Source organism: Narcine bancroftii, chromosome 4, assembly GCF_036971445.1.
Source record: "Narcine bancroftii isolate sNarBan1 chromosome 4, sNarBan1.hap1, whole genome shotgun sequence".
Classification (NCBI taxonomy): domain Eukaryota; kingdom Metazoa; phylum Chordata; class Chondrichthyes; order Torpediniformes; family Narcinidae; genus Narcine; species Narcine bancroftii.
This window is the reverse complement of record NC_091472.1, coordinates 77,644,044-77,658,270: the sequence shown is the minus strand read 5'-3', so window position 1 is coordinate 77,658,270 and position 14,227 is coordinate 77,644,044. Positions and strand designations below refer to the sequence as shown.

At 41.0% G+C, this 14,227-nt stretch overlaps 1 protein-coding gene across 7 annotated transcripts in view; it reads left to right on the top strand.

The window, feature by feature from the left end:
* The window catches only part of wdpcp (WD repeat containing planar cell polarity effector), a 291,775-nt gene that overhangs the window by 8,484 nt on the left and 269,064 nt on the right, over positions 1–14,227 (top strand). For all 7 annotated transcript variants that reach the window (XM_069931706.1, XM_069931705.1, XM_069931702.1 and 4 more), the window contains exon 2: positions 2,183–2,309. The gene's annotated coding sequence lies outside the window, so the exon portion shown is untranslated. The remainder of the gene's footprint in view (positions 1–2,182; positions 2,310–14,227) is intronic.

Here is a 14,227-nt window from a genome sequence, read left to right as displayed (position 1 = left end):
CAATAAAATGATATAAACAGAATAAATAAGACTTTCCGTATAAATTGTAAATCATATTTGTAATTCTTTTCTTTATAAAATATTTTAAATTGTAGTGAGTGGCAGTGTACGCCAGTTTGATAATGGAGTGACATGGTTCACTAGATAACCTCTCCCCAACGAACCGGAGTTCGAAGGTGACACTGCAGTCTCGCCTATACAGCTAGAATGGACCGGCATGCCGATTTAAGGTGATCTACCTAAACCGTTTCTTGCCTGCTGCCAATGTCTATAACAAACCTGGAGCCGTCATTCCATACCACCTTGAAAGGACCTTCTTATAGCTGTTGCCACAGTGTCCTGTGTGCATCCCTGCACAGGAATACATAAAGGCAGTCCTTGAGTTCAGGCAGAATGTATGAAGTCGTAGACGTAGACCCATGCTGGGTAGCCAGATTAGGCACCAGTGTACCCACCTTCTCCCTTAAGCATGGGAGTACCAAAGTGGGAGATTCCTGCTGCCCACGTGCAGCTGGAATGAAATCCCGGGACCATTAGGGGGGCTCCTGTGGTGAATATGTGTTGTGCTGTCAGTCTCTCGCTGTGCTTAGTCTGCTTTACTGACATTGGATGTGTATTATCTCTACCACTAAAGACACTCTCCTTGGGTATAACTGTGTATGCACCTCTTATCATTCATTATTGTACCACTAGTTTCTGCTAATAAAAGCCATGATTCCTGGTAAACTACACAGCCTTCGTCTTCTTCATTAACCTGCACTTCAATTTTATTAGCAGTTAACCAATTCTGCAGAGGATGTAGCTGGATCTTCCTTCATACCCAAGGCAATTCATCTATCCAATCCAGTCCCTTAAGTCGTGCCATGAGAGCTGTTTTCATATGATGGTGGAAACGTTCCACTAAGCTATTGGACTGGGGATGATAGGCTGTTGACTGATGCAGTTGCATGCCCAGAAACTCTATGATTGTGGACCATAACCTGGATGTATAGTGAGCTCCTCTGTCAGAGGAGATATGCATGGGTAGTCCGAAACCAGCTATCCATTTATCAATGAGGGCTCTTGCACAAGCTGAGTCGGAGGTGTCAGAGAGTGGGACAATCTCTGGCCATCTCGTGAACCTGTCCACTATTGTGAAGAGGTGAATAGTGGCCTTGGATGGGGGCAACTAGCTGACGATATCCATGTGGATGTGATCAAAACTGTACTGCATGGGTGCAAAATCCTGTAGTGGGGCTTTCGTGTGGCACTGGACTTTTGAGGTCAGGCACTGGATGCATGTCCTTGCCCAAGCACCAACTTGCTTGTGTAGACTGTGACACATGAATTTGCCTGCCCTAATCATACACAAAACTGTGTATGGTGTCAAACACCCAACGTCGCCACACAGCAGGTACAATGGCCGTCGGTTGGCCAGTAGATATGTCACAAAGTAGGGAGGCATTTGATGGACCAAAACATATGTCCTCCAATTTCAGTACCGAGATGGCAGTGGGATATCCAGCCATCTCTCATCTTCCTGCTGAGCTGCTGCCAAAGCCGTGTCTATACTGGGAGCAGGTGAATAGAGGGAAGCAGTGGTGGTGAGGGATAGCATGTGGTGATTAGATTGTTCTTCCCGGCGATGTGTTTTATCAAAGTCATAAATTCTGAAATGTAGGAGAGTCGTCATTGTTGTCGTGTTGACCATAGATATGACATCTTGGCAAAGGTGAAAGTCAATGACTTGTGATCCATGTAGACTGTGATCCCTCTGCCCTCTTGGAAATAGCGAAAATGCCTTATGGCCAAGTAGAGGGCAAAGTGCTCCCTGTCAAAAGCACTGTACTTTTGCTCCAGTGGTCTCAAATTACGATTAAAGAAAGCTGGGGTTTTCCAGATGCTGTTGCTGAGCTGCTTTAGGACGCCACTTACTGCAGTACCTGATACATCCACCATCAGAGCTGTTGGCACGTCAACCCTTGGGTGCACGAGCATAGTGCCTCTTGCTAGTGCTCCTTTGGCAGTCATGAATGCAACTGCAACTTTGTCATTCCATGTATGGATGTGGCTGCATAACTTTGACTGCAGCTGGCATAAAACGATGGTAAAAGTTCTTCATGCCAACTGTGACAGATTATATTTTATATTATGTATAGATATATTTTTGGAAGATAAATTGTGGCAGTTTTTTTTTGTGTAGGTCACAAACAAAGACAGACATTTCAAAAAAATCTCATTTAAAATGCAAGAGCTTGGCTCAAGCCAAGCAGTCCAGACTCCGAGGGCCTTTGCAAAAACTTTGAAGAATGCCTATAAAGACCTTACAAGTAAGTGTTCATTGGACATGCTGTGGAGTAATGGATTATTGTTTTGGAAAGCAACAGATGAATGAACAGATGTGGCTGAGGAAATCGATTGATGTGAGGCCAAACTGGCACTTGGCCAGGTTGATCACTACCCATAGTTAACTAGCCATGGCCATAGTTGACAGAGATGAGCCTGGTGCTGTTGCCTTGAGTGGCTGATGATAAGGATGTCATCCAAATAAATGAATACGAAAACCAGGCTCTGGGTAACTGAAATGTCTGGGTTGCATTTTTTTAAACTGAAATTCATACAGAGGAATTCAAATAGCCCAAATTGGGTCATCTAGACAGCCTTAGGAATGTCATCCGGGTGAACTGGGATCTGATGGTACCTGCTCACCAGGTTGATTTTGGAGAAAATCTTAGTGCTGTGAAGGATCGCAGAGAAAACCTGTGTAAGGGGAACCATTTAGCAATCTGCCACAGTGATGTCATTCAGATGCAAATAGTCCCCACAAGGTCTCCACTTTCCAGATGCCATAGGTACTGTATGCAGCGTTAATTCCCAAGGGCTGTTTGAGCAGCAAACAATGCCCATTTCCTCCATGTGTCGGAATTTGCCTTTAGCTAATCGCAATTTATCCAGAGCTAGCTTGCACGCTCAAGCATGCAGGGGACGTCCATGATTTGGAATGTGGTGCTGTACTCCATGTTTCGGTTGTGCCATTGAGAACTGCAGAGTAATTATGATGGGGAATTCTGGTAGAGTTCTGGTGTCCAAGAGCATCACCAAGTTGAGGCGAGGTGTGGATAATGCTGCAGGGTGCAAGATGAGGGATGCAAAAGTGTACTAGGCGGCAACCTTTGAGATCTACTAGAAGGGAATGTGCTCACAAAAAAAATCAGCTCTAAGCTGAACTGGAATGAGCTGAAATTAAGTGGAATTGTTTGTGACCCATATGTCCGAATGCTGCTGTTTTTGGAAGCCATGCGAGAAGGGCCCTTCTTTTCTGAACATGTGTCTGGGCCGGAGGAGGGGCACATACTAACCTCCATACCAGTAGACCAAGAACCGATGGCCTGAGTGTTGATCCCAGAGGAAAAGAAAGTTGTTCTTTGGGTTGGCCATCGTGGCCAATACCGATGACTGGCCTTGGCATTTCCCGGATGCATGCAGGGGGGATGGCAGCAGTGGGCTGTAGCTCCCCATCTCTGATGGTAATAGCACTACTGCTCTGTCTGAGCTGCGTCCGGTCGAGTCTGACACCGCACCGCTATCTGGAGTGGGCAGGGTTTGCGCCCTTTGCTGAAGCACCGTTACATGCCCAACCAAAAGGGTATCAGCACAGGCTGCTAACTGATGGGGGTCATTAAAGACTTTGTCTTCAAGCAGCAAACGGGTATCTTCTGGCATTTGCTCAAGGAAAAGTTGCTTGAAAAGCAGACAGGACTTGTGTCCATCCATGAGCGCCAGCATCTCGTTCATTAGTTCAGAAGGAGTGTGGTTGCCCTGGCCATCCATATGGAGAAGTCGTGCAGCCCTGTTGCATCAGGAAAGGCTGAAAATATGTATGAGCAGGGCTTCTGGTGGTTTCGTACCTGTCGTTGGCTAGAGGCTGGCTTAACAAATTGACAATATGCCCCATGATGTCTTGGTCCAGTGATGCAACGACATAGTAGTACTTCATTGCTTCAGCAGTAATCAGGCACAGATGGGAACTGGGCCTTGGCCTGCTCGAACCAGACCTGTGGCTGCAAGGTCCAAAATACTGGAAGCTTGAGTGCAACGGCATTCTGCGCATCCTTAGTGAGGTCCAAAATGTCATTTGGACCATCAGGGTCACCAATGTAGCGAGTGTTGCAGTGAATAAAGCACCAACATAAGTTGTCTGTGAGCTGAACCAACAGAACTGTTTTATGGAATCCTCACAGGAGTTTAAATAATTACAGTTGGCGTGCTATCGCAATCACCTAACCTCTGAAATCATGCACCTCCCAGAATTCTTTGTGCCCCCCAGTCACCTGGAACTCCTGATCCTGTGGGAGCCTGCTACTACAAAATCTAACCATAAAATCTTATTTAAAGCACTAACAATTTGAACATTTCAATTATACAATGTTCGAATTATATTTAAGAAATTTTCTCAAAATATGAACTAAATTCAACATTCCAAACCACATTTTTAATAATGTATCAAAACATAATAGCCAAAAGATTTTAAAAAGCTCCAAACTAGGGGAAAAAATCTTCTCCCTATAATATAATCAGTATTTACAATTCTTAATTGAACAAAGCAATGATCTATTATATTTTTAAAAAATTAAAACCCTATAAATCTAAACCAAGATTATCTAAAAAAAGATACAAGGAAATCAAATGATATCAACCAGGAGCCAGACAGAACATCACCAGACCATCCAAACACCTAAATTCTTTAGGTTATGATAATAATCAATAAATGGGCTCCATGTCTTATGAAAGTTAGTTTTTATGTTTTTAATAGCATATGTTTATTTTTCCAAACTTAGGTAGAACATAATATCATTTAACTATTGTGTGTGCGTAGATGGAGTATTGTCTTTCCATTTAATCCAGTGGTTCTCAACATTTTTCTTTCCGCTCACATACCACTTTAAGTAATCCCTACACCATCAGTGCTCTGTGATTAGTAAGGGATTGCTTAAGGTGGTTTGTGAATGGAAAGAAAAAGGTTGAGAATCACTGCTCTGGATTCAATTCTTACTGAAATATCTTGCTTGAGAAAAATTGTCATTGGCCCATTTCCTTTGGAGTTATGAAACCATGCACATAATGAATCAATTAGGTACGATTAAAACAGTGGTTTTCAAACTCTTTCTTTCCACCCACATACCACCTTAAGCAATCTCTTACGAATCACAGAGCATCTATGGCATAGGGAATGCTTAAAGTGTCATGTGAGTGGAAAGGAAAAGGTTGAGAACCACTGATTTAATTAAAATTGCACATCTGGCTATCAGAGACGTGAAAGATAAAATTTGCTTTTGAGTTGAAGTCAGTAAAACATAATCTTCTTGAGAAAATCTAAATAAAGCAATTAAGGGGCAGGGTTCTACTTTGACCTTAAAAATCATTGATAAAGTTTGAAAGATGTTTTTCCAAAATTTTTCCAAAACTAGGGCAAACCCAGAACATGTAAACCAATGAAGCCTTAAAAATTTTGCATTTGTCACATTAAGGATTATATCAGAAGAAAAGCAAGATAGTTTAACTTTAGATATATGTACTCTATGGACCACCTTGAATTGAAACAAATGATGTCATCTGCAAAAGGAGGTAGTATTAATCAGATTAAAAATAGAATCTCAATCCTCAACTGAAAGTGATAAGTTCAAATCATGTTCCAACCATTCTTGATCTTAACTAATGAGGCTATTTTTAAGTCCAGCAAATTGTTATAAATAATTGATAATGAGCGTCTATGAGAAAGCTCTAAGTCAAAAAATAAATCGAGAATATTTGTCTCAGGACATCATGAAAAGTCAGGAATCTTTGAACAAAATGTCTAACTTGTAACTATCTTTTAAAAAAATGAGTGTATGGAAATTTAATTTTTTTAATCACCTATTGCTCAAAGGAAGCAAAATTGTTCTGAATAAAAAGATCTTTAAAATATTTAATACCTAATCTTTCCAATCCTTAAAAACAGTGCTAATAAAGAAGGTTGAAAAAATGGTTAGATATAATAGGGCTGAGAAAAACTTTGAAATCCAAAATATTTTCTAAATTGTGCCCATATCCTCAAACTGTCTTGTTATCTGATGGTCAGTCAGTTTATAAAATGAAAATGGTAAAACATACCCTAAAATTGCCAACATAGATGTATTTTTAGTAAACTTCAATTCCATTTCTATCCAAGAATGGCAGTCAATTAATTTATTAAAATGTAACAAAAGAAGCAGATTACGTATATTGACTGCCCTATAATAAAGTCTAAAATTAGGAAATGCCAATCCACTGTTCCTTTTAGTCTTTTGAAGATGAGCTTTATTTAAGTGAGAGTGTTTTCCTCGCCATATGTAAGAAAAGATAAGTGAATCCAGTAAATCAAAAAAGTGTTTAGGTTAAAAATTGGTAAAGATTGGAAAAGATACAAAAATTTAGGTAAAATGTTAATTTTAATAGAATTAATATGCCCAATCATAATAAGATAAAGCTAACCATCTCAATAACAATAATTTGGCCGGATTAAATAATACAGAAAAAAATTCCTTAAATAGCTGTTTATAACTCCTAGTAATTGTAATTCCAAGATAAATAAATTGATCATTCATAATCTTAAAAGGTAAAGTAGAATATCTTAATAAGGAACCCTTTAAGGGTAATAGTTCACTTCTATGCAGATTTCATTTAAAGCCAGAAAACTGACTAATATGAGCAAATAAATTCTAAGGGTTTCTAGAAGTATATTAAGAGCAAAAAGATAGTAAGGGACAAAATTGGTCCCCTTTAAGATCAGAATGGCCAGCTTTGTATGGAGCCAAGAGAACTTAATTTTTTTTTATCAGTATTCACTCAGGAAACATGCAGAGAGTCATGGTAAGGAAAGCAAGTAGTGAGGTCATGGAACTTGAACAGATTAAAGAGGAGGAAGTGCTTGTCTTAAAGCAAATAAGGGCAGAAAATCCCCAAAGCCTGACAAGATATTCCCTCTGACCTTGAGGAAGGTTAGGGTAGAAATTGCAGGGGCTCTGGCAAAAATATTTAAATGCCTTTAGCCACAGATGTGTTGCCAGAAAATTGGAGGGCAGCTCATGTTGTTCTGTTGTTTAAAAAAAGGCTCCAAAAGTAACCCTGGAAATATTAGACCGGTGATGTCAGTAGTAGGTAAATTATTGGAAGGTGTTCTAAGAGATGGAATACACAGTTATTTGGATAACCAGAAGCTGATTAGAGCTTTATCATGGTAGGTGATGTTTAACCTATCTTATAGAGTTATTTGAGGTGACCAGGAAAGTTGATGAAGGAAAGTCTTTAGCTGTTCTCTATATGGACTTTAGTAAGGCCTTTGACAAGGTCCTACATGGGAGGTTAGTCGGGAAGGTTCAGATACTAGGTATTGATGGTGAAGTAGTGAAATGAATTGAACAATAGCTAGACGTGAGAATCCAGAGGTGGATGATTGCTTCTCAGACTGGAGGCCTGTAACTAGTGGTGTGCCTCAGGGATCAGGGCTGGGACAATTGTTGTTTTAGCTTTCGTAAATGAAGTATTGAGTTTAGGAGTTGGGATGTTCTGATAAAGTTGTATAAGACATTGGTGAGGCCAAATTTGGAGTATTGTGTGCAGTTTTGGCCAACTAACTACAGGAAAGGTACCAATAAGATAGAAAGAGTGCAGAGAAGATTTACTACAATGTTGCCCGGATTTCAGGAACTGAGTTACAGGGAAAGGTTAAACAGGCTAGGACTTTATTCCCTGGAGCAAAGAAGAATGAGGGGAGATTTGAAAGAGGTATTTAAAATTATGAGGGAGATAGAGTAAATCTAGATAGGCTTTTTTTCACCGAGAATAGGAGAGGTACAAACCAGAGGACATGGGTTAAGAGTGAAAGGGGAAAAGTTTAGGAAGAACATGAGGGGAAACTTCTTCACACACAGAGTAATGGGAGTGTGGAACGAGCTGCCAGCTGAAGTAGTGAATGTGGGCTCAATTTTACCATTTCAGAAAAATTTAGACAGTTATGTGGATTAGAGATATGGAGGGCTATGGAGGTGCAGGTCAGTAGGACAAGGCAAAAAAAAATTGGCCCAGATTAGAAGGGCTGAAGGGGCCTGTTTCTGTTCTGAAATATTCTATGTTTCTATTTCAGGGCACCATAATGTTTGTGATTACTGTCTTGAGTAAATTTGTACCTCTCATTTTGTTCGTTTTAGATTGGTCACAGTGTTTGAGCTACCGAAAGAAAATAGACACACACACCGAGAGCAGTTTCAGTTTATACAAATGTTTATTACAAATTCAAAAGCTGATTTCACACTACAATATGCAAGCCCTTCCCAACTATACTTATGAACGCTTGGACTGGTCCCAACTGCCGAAGCGAGGCAACGACTGCACACTTGTAGTAGGTTGTCAGGGCGCCGATAGTAGCTTCTCCACCTCCCCTGACCAGGACGTTGGCTGGACTCCAGAAGTTCTTCTTCTTGCTGAGAGATGTTGCCACCTCTCGAAGAGTCTCAAACTTCAGCAGTGGGACCATGACTTATATTACCCAAAAACTGCTTACCCAAGCACCTATTCCCAGCACAGCAAGAAAGATAAGCAAGCAAGCTAGCATGCTAGGTTAATTAACGAATAACATAATTTTCAGCTTATCACTTTGAATACAATGGTTTATTTTGCATCAAGGCTAGGCCTCTGACAGTCTGTGACCAAAACAAGCAGGAAGATTAAATGTTCTTGGTACACAGATGTCCTTTCGTCAGATAACAGCATCTCTGGCCCCTTGGTGGAATTTAGCTTATGTCTGCTGATTCTAAAACACAAGCAGGTTCTCAGCCTTGCAGAACCCAGAGCTGCAAGTTTAAAAAAACAGGTTAGAATCTTCCATTACAATTACTCAGGTTTATTTAATTGGTGTAAGAGAGCTTTTGATCACCTTTGGAGTCCGTAGATGTCATTTTTCAACATGAGGAACAGAGTTGTCCCAATCAAACTCAAAGGTTTAAAAACAAGAATAAAATAGTAAGTGACATTTCCCAAAGTTTAGGATTACCAAAATCAATTGTTATGAACATCATTAAAAAGAAAGAGCATAATGGTGAGCTCAGAAATCGCACAGGTACTGGTATTCCAATTCTCATCAAAATGAAGTCCCCAAACATATCTCCAACAGATCAAAAACATTTTTCAGGAGGCCGGTGTGGATATGTCAATGACTATAGACCGCAGACAACTTCAAGAACATAAATAAAGAGGCCACACTGCAAGATGCAACCATGGCAAAGGTGGTATGCTTTAGATTTTGGGCTGTTCCTTGATACCTCCACACTTCGCTGTTGCCATCACTGATACAGGTTAATCTTGGTTACATCTGTCACAAGACCTTTTTCTAGATTTCTGCAGGCTTTTTAAAATACTTCTTGGCAAACTATAATCTAGCCAACCTTTCTGTGGCAACTAGTGATTTGTACATTGCAGTATAGCCTCTGTATTTCTGTTCATGAAATCTTCTGCGGACAGTAGTCACACATGCCTCCTAAAGAGTGTTTCTGATCTGTCAGACAGGCGTTTGGGGATTTTCTTCATTATGATGAGAATTAAGTCATCAGGAGTGGAGGTCTTTCTTTTGAACACCAGCCCGAGCTCACCAGTATGCTCTTTCTTTTTTAAAATTTTGTTTTATTTTTCACACTATGAACCATATTAATCAAAATACACACATTTCCCTCTTGAATATACACAGTGTCATTTTCTCCCCTTTTTCCCCCTCTCTTTCCCCCTCCTTCTCACCCCCCTCCAAACCCATTAAACGTTCAACATATACAATAAACCCATTAAACAATGTCATCACACAATGAAAATAAACAAGAAAATTGTCATCTACTTTTACACACCGGGTCGGTTCATTTCGTCTTCTTTTCATTCTATCATTTTAGGGGGTGGAGGTCCGTGGTAGGCCCTCTCTGTGGTGTTCCATGTAGAGTTCCCAAATTTGTTTGAATAATGTGACTTTATTTTTTAAATTATATGTTATTTTTTTCCAATGGAATACATTTATTCATTTCCATGTACATTGCTGTACTCTCAGGCTCTCTTCTAATTTCCAAGTTGACATTATACTTTTTTTGCTATGGCTAAGGCTATCATAATAAATCTTTTTTGCACTTCATCCAGTTTGAGGCCTAATTCTTTACTTCTTATATTATTTAGAAGAAAGATCTCTGGATTTTTTGGTATGTTGCTTTTTGTGATTTTATTTAATACCTGATTTAGATCTTCACAAAACTTTTTCACTTTCTCACGTGCCCAAATTGCATGTACTGTTGTTCCCATTTCCTTCTTACAGTGAAAAGATCTATCTGATACTGTTGGGTCCCATTTATTTAACTTTTGGAGCGTGATATATAGCCTGCATAACCAATTATATTGTATCATGCATAACCTCGTGTTTATTATATTTCTCATAGTTCCAGAGCATACCTTTTTCCATATTTCATTTTTTATCTTTACGTTTAGATCTTGTTCCCACTTTTGTTTAGGTTTATAGCTTATTTCATCATTTTCTTTCTCTTTCAGCTTGATGTAAATATTTGTGATAAATCTTTTAATTATCATTGTGTCTGTAATCACATATTCAAAGCTGCTTCCTTCTGGTAATCTCAGTCTGCTTCCCAATTTGTCCTTTAAGTAGGTTTTCAGTTGGTGTTATGCAAACATTGTACCGTGAGTTATTCCATATTTATACTTCAATTGTTCAAATGTTAATAAATTATTTCCCAAAAAACAATTTTCTATTCTTTTAATCCCTTTTCTCTCCCATTCTCTAAAGGAAAGGTTATCTATTGTAAAAGGGATTAGTTGATTTTGCGTCAATAATAATTTTGGTAGTTAGTAATCTGTTTTTTCCTTTCTACATGAATCTTCTTCTAAATGTTGAGCAGATGGTACAGTACTGGTGAACTTCTATATTGCACCAGTTTTTCATCCCACTTATAAAGTATATGTTCTGGTACCTTCTCCCCTATTTTATCTAGCTCTATCCTGGTCCAATCTGGTTTTTCCCTTGTTTGATAAAAATCTGATAGATATCTTAATTGTGCTGCTCTATAATAATTTTTAAAGTTTGGTAGCTGCAAACCCCCTTGTTTGTACCATTCTGTTAAATTATCTAGCGCTATCCTTGGATTCCCCCCTTTCCATAAGAATTTCCTTATTTTCTTTAGCTCATTGAAGAATTTCTTTGTTAAGGGAATTGGTAACGATTGAAATAGGTATTGTATCCTTGGGAAGATATTCATTTTAATGCAATTTACCCTTCCTATCAGTGTTAGCGGTAAATCTTTCCAATGTTCTAACTCATCTTGTAACTTCTTCATTAATGGCTGAAAATTTAATTTGTACAGATGGCCTAGATTATCATCTAGTCTAATACCTAGGTATCGGATTGTTTGTGTTTGCCATTTAAATGGTGAGTCTTTTTTAAACTTTGTGTAATCTGCATTACTTCAGACTTTGATTTTTGACATTTTGTGTTATGAGGTACACCTGGTGCAAGAAATTGTATTGCACCAACCTGTATCTGGCATTAATGACTCCCATCACACTGTTCAGACACAGGTCTTGCCACCACTCTTCATTGATTGTTGTGTCTAAGTCCGACTCCCATTTCTCCCTTGACCAGTGCAAGCCTGGCTTTGGGCCCTCACTTTGGAATATGTAATACATCATTACTGGTAGGTGTGAACAGATGCCGCTTGGTCAATGCTACCACATTCCAGTCATATTCCCTCACCCTACTGCAACATTTCTTTTTGCCATTGGGCATCCACACTCTAGACCGCAATGACTATGCCCTTTTACTGGCCAAGTACCTGTCACTGTTGGCATCCAATTTCCATGACTCTAAACCAGCACATGGCATGGAGCACCACTGAGTCCACCTGGCCCCCAGTGTATGCACAGGCACAGCTCCTCCTACAGGATAAACTCTTCCAAGCCAAGACCGAGTTTGTTGCCATGGAGGAGTTGGTTATCTTCTGCCATTCAAACAGCCCCAGGTGTCCCCACTGCACACGGTTCAGAAGCACTTTGGCGGTTGGCATCCGTGTGGCGACTACAGATGACTCAATGACGTCACAATCCCAGATAGTTACTCCATCCCACATGTCCAAGACTTCACTACACGGCTCCAGGATTGCCGAATTTTCTCGAAGGTGGACTTTGTGAAGGGGTACCATCAGATTCCGGTGCATCCTATAATGATGTCCTAAAAATGGCCATTATTACATCTTTCGGCCTTTTCAAGTTACTCCGGACACCTTTCAGATTAAAGAACGCAACCCAGACATTTCAGCAGCTCATGGATATGGTTAGTAGGGACCTCAATTTCATCTTTGTCTATCTGGATGACATCCTCATTGACAGCTCCAACGCCAGCACACACCTCACTCAATTTTTCAACAGGCTGCAGGAGTTCGGACTCAGTGAAGCCAGTTAAGTGCCACTTTGGCCTGGAAACTATCGATTTCCTTGGATACCATATTACCCATGAGGGTGCCATGCTGGTGACGGATAGGGTAGAAGCCATCCAGCGATTCCCCAGACAAGCACCAAAGGCCTAGAGGAACCCTAGGGATAGTGAACTTTTATCATAGTTTCCTTCTGGGAGCAGCCACCCTTGTGCAACCCCTATTCGACCTCATCAATCTCAGTGACAAGGCACTCCAGTAGACACATTAAACCATTGAAGTATTCCAGGCAACCAAAGAAGCACTAGTGGAGGCCATATCTTTGGCTCATCCCGACTCTTCCTTCACCCCCCCCCCCACCCGGACCCTTACAACAGATGCATCAGACAGAGCAGTCAGTGCAGTTCTGGAGCAGTGGGTTAATGAACAGTGGCACCCCCTGGCTTTTTTCAGCAAACATCTCCGGCCACCAGATCTCCGTGTTTGACCATAAACTGTTGGCCCTTTACCTGGCAAATCGACATTTCCAGTACATATTAGAAGGAAGGGTTTTCATCACCTACACAGACTACAAGCCCATGACTTAGCAAGGTTGGCGAGGCAACAATGACACCTCTCCTACATTTTGGAGTATACTATGGACAATCGCCACGTCGCAGGCAACTCCAATGTTGTGACAGACATTCTATCCAGACCATCTCTGCTATCTCAGGACTCGATGCTGCTCAGCTGACCAAAGACCATGCTGAGGATGCTGATGTCCAGGCCTAATGGACTGCCATCACCAGTTGGAAGGTTAGTGATTTCTGTCCTTCACTGGGAAGCCTGACTTAACTGTGTGACACATTCACAGCCTTCCTCAGACCCATCCCACCTGCAACCTGGTGATGGTGGGTGTTCGACTAAATTCATGGTCTGTCACACCCTTCAATAAGGTCCACCTACTGTCCAACAAGTTTGTGTGGCATGGCCTCCGCCATGACATAACTCCATGGGCCAATATTTGCTTGGACCGACAACACACCAAAGTGCACAAACACACCAAAGCCCCTCTCCAGAGTTTCATCCCGGTGAAATGCCAGCTTAACCATGTGTACATCGTTAGCCTGCACCCCGTGAGCCAAGGTAAGCAGTATTTATTCACAGTAGTTGACCGTTTTACCCGTTAGCTGGAAGCGATACCCCTGCCTACATGTGACAGAAACTTGCACCAGACCTTTCTTGTCCACTTGGGTTGCATGCTTTGGCGTCCTGACCCACATCACCTCAGACCGAGGGGCCCAGTTCAAGTCCTTGCTCTGGTTCAACATAGCCATGGCCGACCATCCTCGGACAAATGGACTTGTCGAACATTTTCACTGCTATCTGAAAATAGCCCTGAAAGCTCGTCTGCAAGGCCTGAATTGGATGGATGAATCCCAGGGTGCTATTGGGAATTTCCAAAACACCAAAAGAAGACCTGCCAGCATCATCTTCTGAGATCGTGTACAGCTCCCTGCTTACCATCCCAGAGGACATACACTTCAACCCTCCTGGCCCACAACCCAGTGCCTTAGACATCCTCCAGGGCTTGAGGGCACAGATAGGTAAGCTGAAACCTCCCCGACATGGCCCTCCCCCTGCCACATCCCTTTGGGTTTATAGTCCACCGATTTCATTTTCATTTGCAGAGGACAGCAAGAAACACCCCTGCAATGCTCTTACAAAGGCCTATTTAAAAATGTCTAATCTTCTCCCCTGACTGCACAATAACCATGCAAAGCTTT